This window comes from Lissotriton vulgaris, chromosome 11 (genome assembly GCF_964263255.1).
Source record: "Lissotriton vulgaris chromosome 11, aLisVul1.2, whole genome shotgun sequence".
Classification (NCBI taxonomy): Eukaryota; Metazoa; Chordata; class Amphibia; order Caudata; family Salamandridae; genus Lissotriton; species Lissotriton vulgaris.
This window is the reverse complement of record NC_141699.1, coordinates 106,241,022-106,258,658: the sequence shown is the minus strand read 5'-3', so window position 1 is coordinate 106,258,658 and position 17,637 is coordinate 106,241,022. Positions and strand designations below refer to the sequence as shown.

Below are 17,637 nucleotides of genomic sequence, written 5' to 3'. Positions count from 1 at the left end.
AAAGGTTCAGGAATGTCTGCGCTACCGTGTCATCATGGTATATGTTCGGATTGTCAGCCCATAGTACAGCTGACCGGGCTAGTTCTTGTTCATCCATAGAATTTAGTACATGGTACCCCATTCGTTCTCGAAGCATTTTATCAGTCTCTTGAAACTGATGTTCAGGAGAATTCGGTTTTGTTATGCCAGAGAGGAAGACTCTTGCTTTCTGGACGAATGCCTTTCCTAAGATAAGTTCCTTTACCTACATACGCTATCATGTCTCTAGTCTTTTCCGGTTCTCCAGGTCCTTCCTCCTCTTCAGAGGAAGCTTCTTCTTTCTCATTCTCGTGTACTTCTATTACTGCACTTCTTATTTTCCTGTACATACTGGCTATGCAATTCTGTTTATCATGCTTTCCTTCGGCTATATTTTGACCCCACTTTGTTAGGGCATCCATTTCATCCTGTTCTGTCTCAGGCCTGTCTCGTTCTCTTATAAAGCAATTTATGAAAAAACGTAATATATATGCTTGAGTGTCGACTTTCTGATGTGCCATGGCTTCCTTAATACTTTCAGGGTTTTCCCCCGTCCGGACAAAATGATATATCCTATCTAGGTGCTCTTTCATTCCTGAGAATAACACTAGGTAATCTGTAGCTTGTCGTAAACGTAGCGATGCCATCAACATCTTATCGTCTTTACCGGGTACTGGATCGTATCTGCAAACTTGAAGCGGTTCTTTGAGTATGTCGAGACGGGGTGATTGGAATGTAAAGGGCTTCTGCATGTCCCTAAGGTTTAATCTGTGTGTTGCTGGCGGGGTCTGGTAACCCCTGGTCGTACCTCCTGAGGCGGAGGCTTGAGCATTATCTCTCTGTGGAGTCTGTATTTGTACTTGAACTTGTCTTTTAGTAGGATCGGGCGGAAGCGGATTCGGTATCTTAACCTTAGGTGAGGGAAGTGGTGGAGGTGGAGGAACGACAGGCTGTCGGTCAGGGGGAACTTGTTGCGGTAATGGCGGGGTGCGATCTGGAGGCGCGTTGCCATCTCCGTCACCGTCAGTAGGCGGGACGAGGGCACGTGGATTTGTGTAAGCGGGTGCTACATCATTTAGATAGGAATTCAGAAAGATGTCTTTAGTAGTCCTGTGGTTTACTTTAATTGGAACTAATGGAGGTGGCAGATTTTTCGGCATTTCTGAAGTGGCCTCAGGCGTACCTTCGGCTACTAAGTACATACCATTTACAAGATTGTTTCGTGCGCGGTCTACTTGTTCTGATTTTACTCGAATCCCTTCAGTAACTAATTTGTTTTCTCGGGCTTTATCTGATTCTTCTATATGTCTGTCTTCTCTACGGAGTGCCTTTTCAGCACGTTTATGTGATTCTTTACGCCAAAATTCTATGGCGTCTTTCTGAGATTGTCTGGCTTTCTTTTTCCATAATGCTTCTTCTACCTACATGATGCACTCGGCATCCCATGTTCCGGTAACAGGCCATCTGTGTCTTTCGTCTAGATGCTTAGTATAATCGGCCCATAAATCTAGATACAATATGGCGTCTATGCCATGTTTCTGATACATGAAGTTTCCAGGAGTGTCCCTAGGGGGAATAGGAATTTCTTCCTCTAGTATCCCTTTTCTAGTTCCTATCTGTTTTAACTTATTGAAAAACGGCATCTTGTCTATTTAGTACTGAAATGCTCAATCCTAGCTGTTTAATTCTGACTCTGAACACAATTAATTACACAAGAACACAGTAATGCACATTAGAAACAGTCACTCATACCACGACATCAAACACATAAAAAAGAGACATTTGAAACATATATGACTACCCCCTATACTGGATGTACTGCTAAACAGCACAGATACACTGTTGAGAACAGTGCAAGAACTTGGATAACTGATATACTGCTAAACAGTACAGATACACTGTCTAAAACAGTGCAGACCGAATTTGTGTACCCAAACCCGTCTAGATACGTCCCAGCAATGGTACTCACCGGGAAGCACGGAAAACAGAAGGCCTCGGAAAACTCTACTGGACTGGACCGGACTCGACTCGACTCGACACGTTGATACTTAGGAAAACTGGTGGGCCTCTTGACACCTCGGACCTTGCTTCTTTCGGCTAGGCTCTGGTCGGGATCCTCCGCGCTCCTCACCGCCTCGTCTGGGTGCTGATTGCAGTCTTCGTCGCCTCTGTGGGCCAGAGGGAGATACAGGAAATCCTGCCAGTACGCGTAGTTTCCGTCTAACTGATGGCAGGGGACAGAGCTTGCAACGCACCAACCGGCGCGTGAGGTGGGGGAGGGGTCCCTGTTCGGGCGCCAAAATAATGTGGTAAATATTTGATTTACCGTCCTAATTTCTATGCAGGTAAGTACTTAATCAATAATAACTCAAGTCGGAAAGAAAAAGGCAGAGTCCGTGGTGTTAGAGTTCTTAGGGGTTTTATTCCTTAAAAAGGAATGGTCATGACCGGATATCTTGTTCCTGCCACCACTGGGGTGCAGGAAGGGATAGAGCAATATTTTATTGACAATACATAGCTTATATACTTGAGTTACATTATAGAAACCAATATAGTAGGCGTAACAGCTGAGAGAAACAAGATAAAACACACACGTGGTAATAATACGTAATTAGAAGGCGTGAACTAGGCGTGAACATAGAGGTGTGTGCTAGAAACGTCATAAGTAGGTGTCATAAGTGGGTGGCAACAAAAGCAGAATTTTGCAATGTCAGCAGAAAGCTGAGGCCTGGATGCGCGCGCAGCTGCATGACGTGTGATTGACGTGAAACTGGAGGGTGCGGGGGACTTGACATTTACAATGGCGGAAAGAGACAGAAGTCTGGCATGTCAGATCAACTCGTACCTCTATCATATCTGATATCAGATGTTTGGGAACCATACTATCTGGGCGGAAAGGTCTCTGGGGCAGAAGCTATTCTATACTGACTGTGAGTGCGTGTATAAGCGTCTAAGTGTCTGCATGAGATGCGAGGGGGGCATGGGCCTTCCATGGTAACAGGGGCTATGAATCACTTGCACGGAGACAGTAAGGCCAGGCCCTTCGCTCTGCAGCTGGGGGGATGTTTACTTAAACTAGTAGGCAGGAATGCATTTTCGGAGAGGGAAACAGATAACTCGAAGGTTGAATTCAGTCTTGGCAGGCAGCAGGCTGAGCTAAACGCGGTGAGCCGCGCAAGGAGTAAGGCAGAGGTCACGGGTACAGAGACAGCCTGGGCTGAGGCTTTCAGAGTCAGAAAACAGAAAAAGGCTCGATGGCAGAATTCAGGGCCTGCTTCGCCAGAGCTGAAAAACGTGTAAAGTACACCACAAAAAGACGTTGGCATGGCATACTTAGGAACGGACTATTCAACCCATTCTGGGTGGGTCGGAAAGAGGACATGTTAACGTTGGACGCAAATGTATTTGCGTCTTCATAGCTGGCACAGGAGGGAAGTTACATGCACTTTAAGCTCGTACATGGAGACGGTGGGGTACACGATAGGGAACATAACTTGACCAAAAATTTATATTTCCTCATGCGTGTGAGTCGTCTTAGATGATACTACGTCTTGAGAGTGTGTGATTCAAGATTCCCATTGTGAGTAGCCTTCTTCAGCTGACCCTGTTGTCTCTGATTGAGAATTTTCAGTACTTGTTAAGATGTCCCCCCAAACGCCCGGGTGGATCTTATCCCAGCGTCTTTTCATTACCAGATTCTTAAGTGTAATGTCTCTGCGCTCATTTCCTGACTTTCGTACCTTAAAGGGAATGAAGTAGTGGTCCGACCAAGTCACTGGAACAGGGAGGGCTACTGTGAGATCGGGGTCATTGGAGATTACCACATCCAAGGTGTGGCCTTTACTGTGTGTAGCTGTTTCTACCAGCTGGGTCAGTTGTAGACTTTCTAAGTCTGATAGTAGTCTCTTTATACTTGGATGGCTTTTATCCTCCATGTGAAGATACAGGTCTCCAGGTATCGTAATGTGAGTTTTTTTAAGTAGTAGACTGGCCATCGCATCAGGTAGCTCTTCTAGGAACTCCCCATGAGGGCCCGGTGTTGATAGAATAATAGGCCTGATAGCGTTGGGGATAGACGTATTGAGAATAGGAGGCATTCACAGGCTTACAGAGCCAATTGTTCCATTGTACATTTGTGCTCCTTTTTCAGAAAAATGGCTAATCCTCCTCCTATCTGGCCCTTCCTATCCGGTCTATGTAATTCATAGCCTGGCAGCACTGCCATTACTATGTCAGTGGAGGTATGCTCCTTGAGCCAGCTTTCTGTTACAAATAGGATATCTAAATTTGTGTCTTCTAGTAATATGAGAAGTTCAACTGTGTGTTTTGGCAGAGGTCTGCTATTGATTAATCCACAGTCCCAGTTCTGACTTATTTCTGACCTCCTTGGTGCCTTATTTGTCTTTTCTGTACTGTGAGTAGTAAACCATCTCTGTTAATTATTGGTGCAATCTCTGGCTATGGGCATGCCTGATGAAAAGTCCCATCCAGTTTCACAGTTATTTCCTATATGGGGGAGCGTGGCCGAACAGCCACGATGGCGTACGGCGCTTGCTAAAGCTCCTGGCCAGGCCGAAAGCTAGATCCTGAAGAGGCGCTGCTGCTGTCGCGGTCTGAAGCGCAAGCAGACCGGCGATTGCGGAGGGAGCTGGACTGCTGCTCTGGGCCCGGATTTGAACACAGCCGACCTTTGGCTAGCCCGGGGATGGCCGGGGCCTCCCGGGCGGCGGAGCATTTGGAGCCGGGGAGCACAGTGGCGGCTGCGCCAGGCCGGCCTGCAGAGCGGCTGGGTGCGAAGAGCTGAGACCGGCCGGAAGCGAGACGGAGTGGAGCGGTGGTCCTCCCTCGGCAGCGGGGAGCGAAACCAGAACAGAACCTGGGGTCCAGAGGACAGACTGCCGGGGAGGAGAGGGACACGCTGTTGCGGCCGCCCTGGAGGGCGCTAGAGGAACCCTACAGGCGCCATTACTGCTGTGCGGCGAGCGACCGCGGCTAGGACCTGGTGGCTGCGGCGGGAGAGGCTGGGGTCAGTGCCTTCCCCCCCTTGCTAGTCTCCGCTCAGACCAAGGCGGTGTGGAGATCCGCTCAGACCAAGGCGGTGTGGAGAGGCGATACGGCCGGACAAGCTGCGCGGATTGAGGCCACGCCGGGGAGCATCTGAGAATCCCCCTCGGCGCCATTTTGAACGCACTGTGGAGGGCCAGTGCCTGGACTCCTGCAGCCCGGAGGTGAGGCGGTGTTACTGAGGGGACACAGCATGAGCCTGTGGTGGCGGGACCTCTCGCCCGCCCCCGCGTCTCTCTCTCCCCCCATTGACGGCCCTGACAGGCAGGTGGGGTTTTCTACATCGATCCGTGATGGGGCGGGGATACAGTGAGGTGACAGAGAGACTCCCTGATTTCGCAGGACGGTGCCTGGGGACTTCTGCGGATGAGATTGCTGCCCTCTGCGGACTGTGGGGGAGCGGACCCTGACAGGGGGGAACCTCTGGATTGGAGAGACACAGAGGAGGGTCCGAGTGCCGGGCGCTCTGCTCTTGGATCGACCTGGTGCAGGCAGTACTGACCCCCCCTTCCCCCGCTATACCACGCGGCTGAATACCCTGGGGGATGGACCCCTGAGCTGTCCGGAAAGTGGTACCTGTCCTCCGGGAGCAGGATTGACGCTAGGACTGCACACTGTCGGAGGCCGACCCCGGAGATCGGACGACATGGTGCGAAGAGGGCCGAAACCTGCAGAGGGTCAGGGGGATTCGGATGGGCCCCCGCAGGAAACTGGGGCAGGAGACAGCAAGAGCCGTCCGGGGGTGGCGGAGATGGCCCAGCCGGGCGCACAACAAATGGCCAAGCTTGACCTTATCCTTCAGGAAATCAGGACTCTAGAATAGCGATGGAACAACAAATGGTGACCCTCACCACCAACTTCTCTCTTCTCAAGGCGGATCACGCCAAACTAGCGGAGAAGGTCAAGGACTAGGGACTGGAGGTTGCAGACCTTACACCAACAGTGACGGAACACACTACCTCTATACAGGAGATGCAGAACCAGGTCACATCCTTGATGGATAGGGTGGAGGATGCAGAAGGGCGAAATTGCAGCAATAATATAAGGGTGATCAGCCTGCCGGAAAGATTCGAGGGGACGAGGGCTGCGCTGCGGAGTTTATGGAAACTGGGTTCCGAGACCAGATTGCGACTGAAGGACTATCCCCACACTTCTGCGTGAAACGTGCGGATAGGATCCCGTCCGGGCCGCCTAGACCGGGACGCCCACCGCGCCCTTTGATAGTTCGTATCCTAAATTACCGGGATCGGGATGTCCTCCTTCAGAGAGCCAGAGAGAAGGCCACTATTCACTTTGAGAACCAGAGGGTGTCCCTTTACCCAGACTATACGAACATTGTGCAAAAACGGCGAGCGTCGTACCTGGAGGTTAAAAAGAAACTTAGGAGGGCACAGCTAAAATATGCACTCCTTTTCCCCGCCTGTCTGAAGGTGATATATGGGCGGAAAACTCATTTTTTTTAAAGTCCCTCTGACGCAGATGAATGGCTGGAAGTGATGGGCATTGATGGTAGCCAGGATAGCTCCCAAATGGTCGCTACTAGCAAATCAACAACAGATGCGGACCGTGACGACCGTGGATCCCCGGGGACTGGGAAGGAGGGGGACCGACGAGGCCCGTCCCGGGCGCAACAGCAGAAGTACCAGCTCGAGGCTCTGTCGATGGCTGGAAACTTTAGGGAAGATGCAGCGAGAATGAATACGGATTCGGAAGATGGCACACTGCAATCGGACTCGGAGAACAGCGTAGTCCTGTTCCCCACGGTCACACTACAAGTTGTGGATGAGATAATGGATAATTGACTGGATGGCTAAGACACCCTGGAACGGTCCCCTCGAATGCACTCCACTGAATCCTTTGCCTATATTGCACTGTGCAGACCCTGTAATGGTTTTGAGTAGTTTTATAATTGTGGGGTGGACGTGGACTCTGGTGACAACCGGATGGAGCTACTAAGAACCCACCTTATATAATGAGGCTTTATACAGAGGACACTTCTATGGGGTGATGAGAGGGACCTGTTAAGTGCACCGCGGCGGCCGTTTCGAATTGTGCTTTGATATTCCTTGTACGATAGACTCTCTGGCTGGCCTACTGTCGAGCTGGCAGCGCCTGATGACAACAACATCATGAACGTGTGTGTGCTTGGCCACCCCCCCCAATGGCAAAAGCACTAGACTTCGGATGTTTATGTTACACCGTTTTGTGTTGGGCTCAGTTGGGTTGCACCGCTGTGCCGAGTTGGTTCTGTTTTTGTTAGAAACTTTGGGGTATGCATTCTCCTGGGCGCTTATCTGTAGGGACCAAAGCAAACGACTACTGACACTGATAGACCTGACTACGATTGATCATGGCTGAGAAGGCTGGGTTGTACAAGCTCATTACCTGGAATGTGCGGGGTCTAGGGGCAGTGCAGAAACGACATAGAGTCCACTCTTTCCTCCTCAGACAGCAGACACACATAGCTTTCATACAAGAATCACACCTCACAACTTCAGAAGTGCTCAAGCTGAGGAAAAAAATGGAGGGGCACTGTTTACTCCACGTCATACTCGGTTTTCTCTAGGGGTGCAACCATTTGGGTTCGCCACGGGACACCTTTTGTGGAATTGGAAAGGAGGGTGGACGATCAGGACAGGTATATTCTGGTGAAGGGCACCCTAGATGGCACACTGATAATCCTGGTTAGTGTATATGCCCCGAATTATGACCAAGATAAATTTCTACACCAGTTGGGGGTGGCACTATTAGACTGGGCTGATATCCCCTGGGTACTCGGGGGGGACTGGAACGCTGTGTTGGATCTGGACCTGGACAGATCACACCCCCCCCCCCTTCAGACGGCCGGTGCCACAAAGCTGACTGAGACATTTGTTACATGGGCAGATGGCTGGGGACTGACTGATTGCTGGAGAACGCTACACCCCTCCTATAGAGAGTACTCCTTTTATTCTCTGTACATGACTTACACACCCGCATAGATCGTTTCCTGTGTTCTCGAACTCTGGTTACATCGGTCGGCCCCTCGGAGTATCTGGCAAAAACCTTTTCGGACCATAGGCCCCTAACATTCACTCTTCACTGGGTTAGAGTGCCGACCCCGGTACCGACTTGGAGTCTTAACCCACATCTCCTGGAGAATGGACCGTTTCGGACGACCCTATCGGACGCTCTGACACACTATTTGGAGGACAATTGGGATTCCGCTTCCTCTAATTTGGTGGTATGGGATGCAATGAAAGTGGTGATTCGGGGGGCAGCGATAGGTCAATGAGTAGGGTCAGGCAAGAAATACACAAGAAACTGTGCGAGGTGGAGGAACGGCTGAAGCGACTTGAGCGAGAGGAGAGTGTAGATCCAGAACGGAAAAGGGAACTACAGGAAGTATACATTGATCATGCAGAAACGCTAGAGTCCCTGCGGAACGTAGATTTTAAGGCATACCTGCGGAGGCAACACACTGAAGCAGATCGCTCCGGGGCTCTCCTAGCATGTTTGGTGCGGGATAGACCGGACCCACCAACAATTACACAAATCCGTAACTCGATGGGCGCCCTAGTATACATGCCCAATCCGACATTAACTTGGCATTTCATGAACACCTGAAGGCACTTTATGCTCCCACGGGCCTAGAAGATTCTAGACAGACAGCTGAGTTTATGCGCGATCTCCCCTTCCCACCCCTAGCAGCGGACACACAAAAGGCAATTGAGGGGCCTATCACACAACATGAGATACGCGCCGCAATTAAACACCTAAATAGAAATAAGACCCCGGGCATGGACGGGCTCCCAGTTGAGTTTTACTTGACCTATGCTGAGACATTGGTGCCAGTCCTGGAAAAGATCTATAGGACGACGTTTGAGGAGGGACACTTGCCGAAGTCCACCATGCAGCCCCTGGTGATCTCCATACCTAAGCCAGATAGGGATACCCTGGAGCTGGTAAATTACAGACCCCTATCCATGCTGTCTACAGAATATAAAATATTGAGCAAGGTTATTGCACTGCGGATCCAACCGCACCTGCCTGCTCTAATACACCGAGAACAAGTGTGGATTCCTCCCTGGGCGTAATACATCCCTGAATACGAGGCGCCTGCACGCATTGATGGCTGCATCACCGACGGAACTGAACCGAGTGGGGTGCATTGCATTGGACCTAAAGCAGGCCTTTGACTCCCTCTCCTTGCCCTTCATGTTCAAAGCTTTGGAGCGCTTTGGTTTCCCTGCCTCTTTACTGGAATGGATTTGGTTGCTGTACACCGATCCCACCACCCGGGCCAGAACGGGGCAATATGTCTCGGCTGAATACCTAGTGCATAGGGGGACACTGCAGGGATGCCCCCTATCCCCAATGTTATTCGTTCTGGCACTCGAGCCCCTGGCCATCGTCCTCCGCATGCACACCGAACAATTGGGAATTCCAGTGGCACGGACGTCCCACCTACTTTCCGTATATGCGGATGACATGTTGCTTTACCTCCGGGATTTGGAGGGAGACCATACACAATTGTACGACACATTCCGCAGGTTTGAAATAGTGTCGGGATTGGCCATAAACCCGGATAAATCGGTTGGCTTTTATTTCTGGGACGCACCGCGCCCTCCCTCCATACCCTTTGGGGCGTACCAGCTCCCAGTCCACTTTTAGATACCTTGGGATCCGTATATATAGGGCACCAAAAGACCAGGTAGACGGTAATATCTCCAAGGCCATCACTGGTCTTCGCAGCAGCATTGGGTTCTGGACCTCATTGCCTATGTCCGTCAGGGGTCGCATTGCGATAGCCAAGATGGTCATGCTCCCTCATCTATTGTATTTTTTCGTCAATCTGTCGGTATGTCTCCCACAACAGGTATTTAACACTATAAACACTCTACTGACCACTCTCATATGGGGGACGGGCAGGAGGCGCATAAGTCTCCTCAAACTACAGCTCGGCACTAGGATAGGAGGCCTAGGAGGCCCAGACTTCCGGGGGTACTACTACGCCAGCCAGCTCCAGTGGCAGGCAGAAACCTCCACGGGATTGGTTTCACGAAGGATTGCTTAGATCGGGGAGAACTGCATAGCTTACTGCTGCCAAAAAGTAAGATACCTCAGACATGTCACACATTGCTTCGTACCGCCCTCAATTGCTGGAAGAAGGCACTAGCGTACACAGCACCAATAACACCCTATGCCGGGAATATACCCTTACTGGGCATCCCAACACCACAGGGGAGACTCACAAGGCAGACACTGCGCCACTGGACAGAGACCGGGGTTGAGGAGATAGGGAGCTTTTCAGGGACGACATCCTTCTCGATCATGATACCTTCGTACAAGTTACGGGGGCCCCTGACGGACTATACTTGTTGCATGCCACGGTATCCCACTATATCCGGACAACTTGGGTGCCACAATGGACCCAACCACCTAGACACGAGCTAGTACACCTGATACACTACATGGGGACTGGAGGGCATTTGGTGCGTTGGTTATATACGGGGATCAGAACACACGCAGCGATACCCCTCACCTCGTTGCGAGACACTTGGGCACAGGATACCGGAGAAGAACTACCAGATAACATATGGCGGCTTGTGCTAGAACACCCTAAAAGAGTATCATGGAATGTGAAATTTAAATTTATCCAATCCATGGTACTCCATAGGGCGTATCTAACCCCGGAGAGGATCCACAGGATGTTCCCAGATTCTCCCCACTGTTGCCCTCGGTGTAGAGCGGACGAGGCGGGCCTCCTTCATATGCTCTGGGCATGCCCACAACTTAGAGGCTACTGGGGGAGGTATGTCAGACACTGAGAGAGGTTACGAATATGCGGATACCAGGAGACTGCCTTGTACTGCCTGGTGGGAGCCCGCCACCGCCCTAAGCCACTGAAAGCCAAACTGAGATTTGTGGATCAAACGCTTTTCTTGGCTATCAGAGTGATTACCATGAGATAGAAATCCCCCAGAGCGATAGACCTCAGGATACACACTGCATGGGGAGGGCTGGAGACAACTTTACCAAAGTCAGACTAGGAGCTTAGGAATTTGTATGAACATAGTGACACAGTAGTCGGCACTGTTGACCGGAGAATCATACCAATGGGAGACTCTGGCGCTCAAGAGAAAGGGGGGTTGGGGGCGGGATAGTTGGGGAGGGTGTGGGAGGGGACGGGTCTTCTTCTTCAGACACGTGTATGGATGCAGACGTTCTATATCAACCTCCCCGTAGATAGGTGTGTATCGCCACGAGCCGAGGGGCCAAATTGAAGGTATAGACGTTGCATAGCTTCGTAACTATTGAAGGGAATTACCACTGTATTACATACTGTTGGGGAGAAAACAGAAGACCATGAATGTTAATAATATAATGATTATGGGTATGTTTTTGCCTTGTATGTACATTCATGATTAAAGTTATTAAAAAAAAAATCCTTTAAATATATTGTATCTGTACAGATCTTCCATAGAATATCTAATCCTCCTTTGGCGCACCAGTGGCGCATCCGCTGCGCATCGGGCCATCATTGCTTTTTATCCTCTTTTCCCTGTAGTGGCGAGCGACTTGACCGCCAACCTTTTTCCCCCCAAGATGGCGTCCACGCCAAATCGTGAGTTTTAGCCCAGGTCTCCCTCCGCACAAACGGGAGCACCTGCGGTGGACCAGGCAGCGAAGGGCAGGTAAGGAAGACAACAAAGGTATTAAAACAGCAAAACAATTTTAACATTTTGAAAATCTGCTTGTGCAAAATACGTACTAGCAGCTGTGCAAATTGGCATATTGTAGTTGCAGCAGCAATGTTACCCTGCGCGCCCCTCAGTATTAACTGCTGCGGGTCCGGGCCATGATTGCTTTTTACCCTCTTTTCCCTGTAGTGGCGAGCGAATTGACAGCCAACCCTTTTCCAGCCAAGATGGCGTCTGCGCCAAATCGTGAGTTTTAGCCCAGGTCTCCCGCCGCACAAACGGGAACACCCACGGAGGACCAGGGAGCGAAGGGCAGACAGGGAAGACGACAAAGGTATTAAAACAGCAAAACAATTTTAAAATGTTTAAAATCTGCTTGTGAAAAATACGTACTAGCAGCTGTGCAAATTGGCAATTTTTAGTTGCAGCAGCAATGTTCCCCTGTGTTCTCCTCAGTATTAACTGCAAACGACTCAATTGAATCCTCCACTCTAGTATGAGAATAGTGAACTGTCCTTCTTTCCAGACTTCACCGTCACAGTCCAAAGACAAAGGAGAACCTTCCTGGACATCAAGAAACAGCTCAGAGACAAAGGTATCCGGTATTCCATGTTATTCCCCGCAAAACTTCGTGTTGAAGTGGAAGGAAAGGCTTGGTTCTTTGACTCCCCAGAGAAAGCGCAGGAGTGGCTGGAAAGCTGGAGACTGGCAAGAGAACATGACGCCCGACGAGGAAGGGACCACTCCCCTACAAGACACTCATCCTTAAGTGATTGGCCAATGAGACCTGTCGACAGGGACAAGTCCGGGTAGCAGCCCGGTCATTTTGGACAGCGCCACGGCACAATGTAACCGGCGGATCAAGATGACAGTAACATGCTAAGTGACTTTGTATGACTTTATGACATATCAGATTCACAAAAATAGTCCCCTTGGGGATTGGTAACCTTCTATCACCAAAATATTAAAAAAATGTAGATCCCACAGATACCAGGGAATCAATATGGGTCAATTGGACAAAACAAATTTATTTTTTAATTGTTAAAAAATGTGAAGTCACACATACATAAACAGGATTATGTTCACAGTTATTATTAAAAAATGGGCAATAAAAAATCATGCACATCAATGCATTGTCCAAACACAGTAAAATCACAGAGTAAATAACACACAATATTAAAACAACAATACGAATTGGAAGAACAAGCAAGAAAGTTATTCCTAGTCATAAAAGCACCACACCAGTCTGACACAAATCAATTGTTATATGTTGAAATAAAGAATTTTCTTTTCATTTGTCTCATATAACAGTTGTCCCCAAAGACCTAGAGTAGGCTTTCTCATCAGAGCATCGACGCGTTTCGGTGGGTACTATTATGCGACCGCCACCTTCTTCAGTAAAAGAGACAATAACTCCCAAAATTCTAATCCTATTCTGCACTATATAATAAAAACAGAAAACATAAAAAAGAATTAAAAGACAATTAGCCCACAGTTTCCTTATCCTTGGACATTATTCACATCCTGGTGACAAAAAAGGTTCCCACAATCATACAGAGGTTACAAACATACTTATACCCACATGCATATAATGCCTAGTAAACACTATGACATCCAATTAAAAGTCCCTTGAAGGCTTCCAAAGAAATGTATCATCCATGATAAAAACACATTTCTTGATTCAAAGAGGGGAATATTCCTACGTCTCCCTGTCCCACGAACATCACAGGAATCTCTAATAATATAGCAGAATATACTCATACTTTCCGTAATAAAATTAAGAATACATAAATTCTACAATGCTAAAACCAAATAAACACTATGTCCAAGTTACCGCCAACTACCTCGTTGATAGAGCCCCATGAAGCTGGAAGACGGGGCATATCAGACAACTCTCCAATACGGTTGCAGGTGGGGATAGGAGAGGGTCAAGTAGGAAGAATAGCACCTATAAACCCCTAGCACCTGTGCAACCCCATTATCAAATGCAAAAACAACAGTTGATGGACAGAATGCAGACCAATGTCATACATTCACCCCAGTACAGAGATCTGGGCCTCTATCCATAGTTTTTTTGCTCACATTCCCATTCCAGTTTGAACTCAGCCATATGCAAATCAGTCTTGGCCCTGTGCCCCATGGAAACTCCCTGGACTGGAAACAAGCATCTTAGGACCGGTTTCGGGCTTTCAGCCCTCATCAGCCAGGATAGCTTGATTCCAGTGGCATGGAGAACACAGGACTCACGTCTGAGCGTACCCGTCCCACTCAGGGTGACAAATGCAAAAACAACAGTTGATGGACAGAATGCAGAACAATGTCATACAATCACTCTAGTGCAGAGATCTGGGCCCAAATCCATTGTTTTTTCGCTCACCATGCCATTCCAGTTTGAACCCAGCCAAACTTGGGAGGATTTATGAGCTAGGGGACAAAGCAGGCAAGCTACTCGTGTGGCTCAATAGATGGGACCATGCAAACCGATTGGTCACAGAACTCACATCTGAGACAGGGAGATCATTTCAGACACATAGTTGATAGCGGATGAGTTTGCCAAATATTATGCCAGTATATACAAAATGCATTCTATTCGTCCAGAGGAGGAATCGAAGGCTCTTTTAGCTAACATGACACTCCCGATACTATCGGAGGAAGACAGTAGCCTACTAGAGAGTGAACTTACGAATGAAGAGGTGGCAAAGGTCATTAGGAGACTTTAGTCTGGGAAGGCGATGGGTCCTAACAACCTCCCAATAGAACTCTGCACATTAAAACCCAATAAAATAGCCCCTTATCTTAAATCCATGTACCAGGAAAGCCGAGAGGTCGTCTGACTTCCACAAGACCAAAGGCTTGCCACAGTTGTGGTCATACATAAGGAAGGCAAACCTAGGGTCCGGTGAACCTCATATTAGCAAAATTGTTGCCATGCGCCTGGTTAGAGTTATTTCCAAATTGGTCCACCCAGATCAATCGGATTTTATGCCATCTAGGAATACCTCATTAAATCTTCTTTGACTCCATGGAGTACTGGGGCGGGTGGATACATTGAAAGAGGACACAGTGGTGGTGTCCCTGGATGCCGCCATGGCATTTGACACAAGTGAGTGGCCCTGCCTCTTTGCTGTAATGGAGAGGCTGGGGTTTGGCCCTGGATTTATTAGCTAGCTGAGGCTTCTCTATACTGACCCGTTGGCACAGGTGGTAGTTAACAATAAAAAGTTAGAGACCTTTACCCTCAGAAGAGGGACAAGACAGGGATGCCCCTTGTCCCGTTGCTTTTTTGCACTGATGCTGGAGTCCCTGGCGAGCTGGGGTTTGAGATGGTCAGGGCTGGGAAGATTGCATCTCCTTGTACGCCAACGATATCATGTTGTATTTGGCATCACCGTGAGCTTGAGTTCTAAATATATTTACAAACTTCAGCAAGTACTCGGGGTACGCCATCAATTGGACCAAATTGTTGATCTTTGTGCTTAGGGGGAGGTTCCCGCCCCTGCTCAAGAAGTGTAAAGAGACGGAAGCAGTGGATGGTTTTAAATACCTTGGTATTTACATTACCGGGGACACTAAAGTATTATGATCATAACCTCCTGCTGCCGCTACGTGGCTTAGGAGTGACGTGGAGCTCTGGAAGACTCTCCCACTGTCCCTATTGGGTAGTGCTGCGCTTTTTAAGATGAATTCCCTGCCCCACTTTCTGTATGTCTTGCACAACTCACCCGCCCCTATCCCAGTGACATATTTTGTGGCTATAGAGAGTGAACAGAGGGCAATACTATGGGTAAAGGGAACACCACGAATATCATTCTCTAAACTGCTGCGGGGAGGGTATGATAGAGGTGTTGGGCTTTCACATATTAAAAAATATTATTGGGTTGAACAACTGGCAGCCATAAACCAAGGCACGTACCGGCCCCATGATGATCCGAGATACCGAATGGATAGATGTCAGGGCACTGTACTCTAGACCCACCAAACTGCAACTGACGGGACTCACGTCACACTCTGTCCAGATATGGCATGCAGCTCATAAAAGTCTGGGTTGGGCTAAAAAGATTAAGCAGGCCACCTCCCTGTGGGACTCGTACCTGCTGTGAACCCTATGGAACACTAAAGGGTTTGACAAATGAGATTTAATAGAACTGTCTCGGGTGGGCGACATGTGGAGGGGAGGTAAGATGATAGCATTCTCGGTGCTGCAACAAGAATATGAACTGGCAGCCACGGAAAGATTCAGATATCTCCAGGTGAGACATGCCCTGCAAGCATGTATTCTGTCAGGGGAGACAATTCCTGAAGCAACGCCATTGGGGGATAGACTCCTCGACGGGTACATGCCCAAAAAATCAATATCCCTGACCTACCAGAAATTAATCAATCACACTTCCGACCCGCTATACGGCTCCGTGGGAAATGGGAAGACGACCTAACAGAACTGGATGACATAGATTGGCTGGAGGCGTCGGCTTGCCCCTAAGGAGGTTGCAATCTTGTCAAGGCTCAAACTGGTGCAATTAAATATAATCCACTGAGTATATTACTCGGGACCAGTGTTTGTCAGGATGGGATATGGGGAGGACTCACGATGTGGGCGAAAATGTGGACAAGAAGGCACTCTACTACACATACTTTAGGAATGTACCTACATTAGTAAATATTGGACGGACGTCCTCAAATGTATGGAAGAAGTGCTGGGACTGGGCCTAGACCTAGAGGCCAAAAGGTGTCTGTTAAATATTTGGGGACCGTTGGATCTGAGTAACAAAGAGAGAACATGGGCAGCCCTGGGTCAGATGGTAGCCAAATGCAACATTGCCGGAATGTGGGGGGCGCCGGAAGCTCCAGGTCTAAATTCAAGGAAGAAGGATATGAACTGGTGCATGTTTAGTGAAAAAAGGTGTATGTTTCCAGGGGATGTCTGAAAAAGTGTACACAAATATGGGGTCAATGGAATGCCTATCGAGGGAATATCTGTGCTCCCCCTCTTCTTTCCCCTCCCTCTCCTCTATGAACCTGTACCTAATGAACATTGCGATAGTTGAACCTTCAATATTGTACTTTTTACCCATAATTTCTATGGATAGAAAATTTGTATTCTCCAAGCGCCTAGAAATATGTATGTAATTTTGCTAAGCTGTTACCAATAAAAAGATTTATTTAAAAAAAAATCCCTAGTTGTCTATCCCTATAGGGGGTGGATGGGAAGCCAACATGAACTGGTGCATTCGAGGAGCAAACGTATAAAGCTTGGGCATGCCCCCAAAACTTGACTAAAGTATGGGGGTCATTGAAAAATCTGACAGACGAGATGACCTAAGGACTGGGTTTGGGGCCTGATAACAGGTGGACAAATGGGGTATGGGCAGGGCCACTGGAATGATGAAACTGTGCTGCCTCGCTGATGTTTGCATAATTATAGATTTGCTGCATTTGCCACAAGTCCACCATCTGCTGTTATACTGATAAGAACAGATACTACGCTTGATTTTAGCCAAAAGACAGAGAAGCGATTAAACGCTTCAAAAGTTACTAAAAAGCAAGTGACACATGTTACTGCGCAGTGGCAGGTCCCTGGCAAAGCTGGACTGGTCACCTTTCTGTTGCTTATTGAAATATTTGGGTATTAAACTGGTGCTAATGAGGTGCTACCAATGCCCAAACAGTGTTACCAAATGTAAAAATTACGATATAATGAAATATTACTATTATAAAATGTGCCGCATTATGCCACATAATTTGTCTTTTCTTGCTGCATAATTTTACTCAACCCAGCCGCATGATTTGGCCTACTCCTGCCACATAATTCCAGTGGCCCTGGGTATGGGCGAAGAAGGGGTGAGACACTGAAGAGCTAAAGCTGACAGCTTGG

General features: G+C 48.5%; 1 pseudogene; it reads right to left on the bottom strand.

Annotated features, from left to right (window-relative positions):
• Positions 1-17,167: 17,167 nt before the first annotated feature.
• Positions 17,168-17,279, bottom strand: LOC147679058 (U2 spliceosomal RNA; annotated as a pseudogene).
• Between the last annotated feature and the right edge of the window lie 358 nt (positions 17,280-17,637).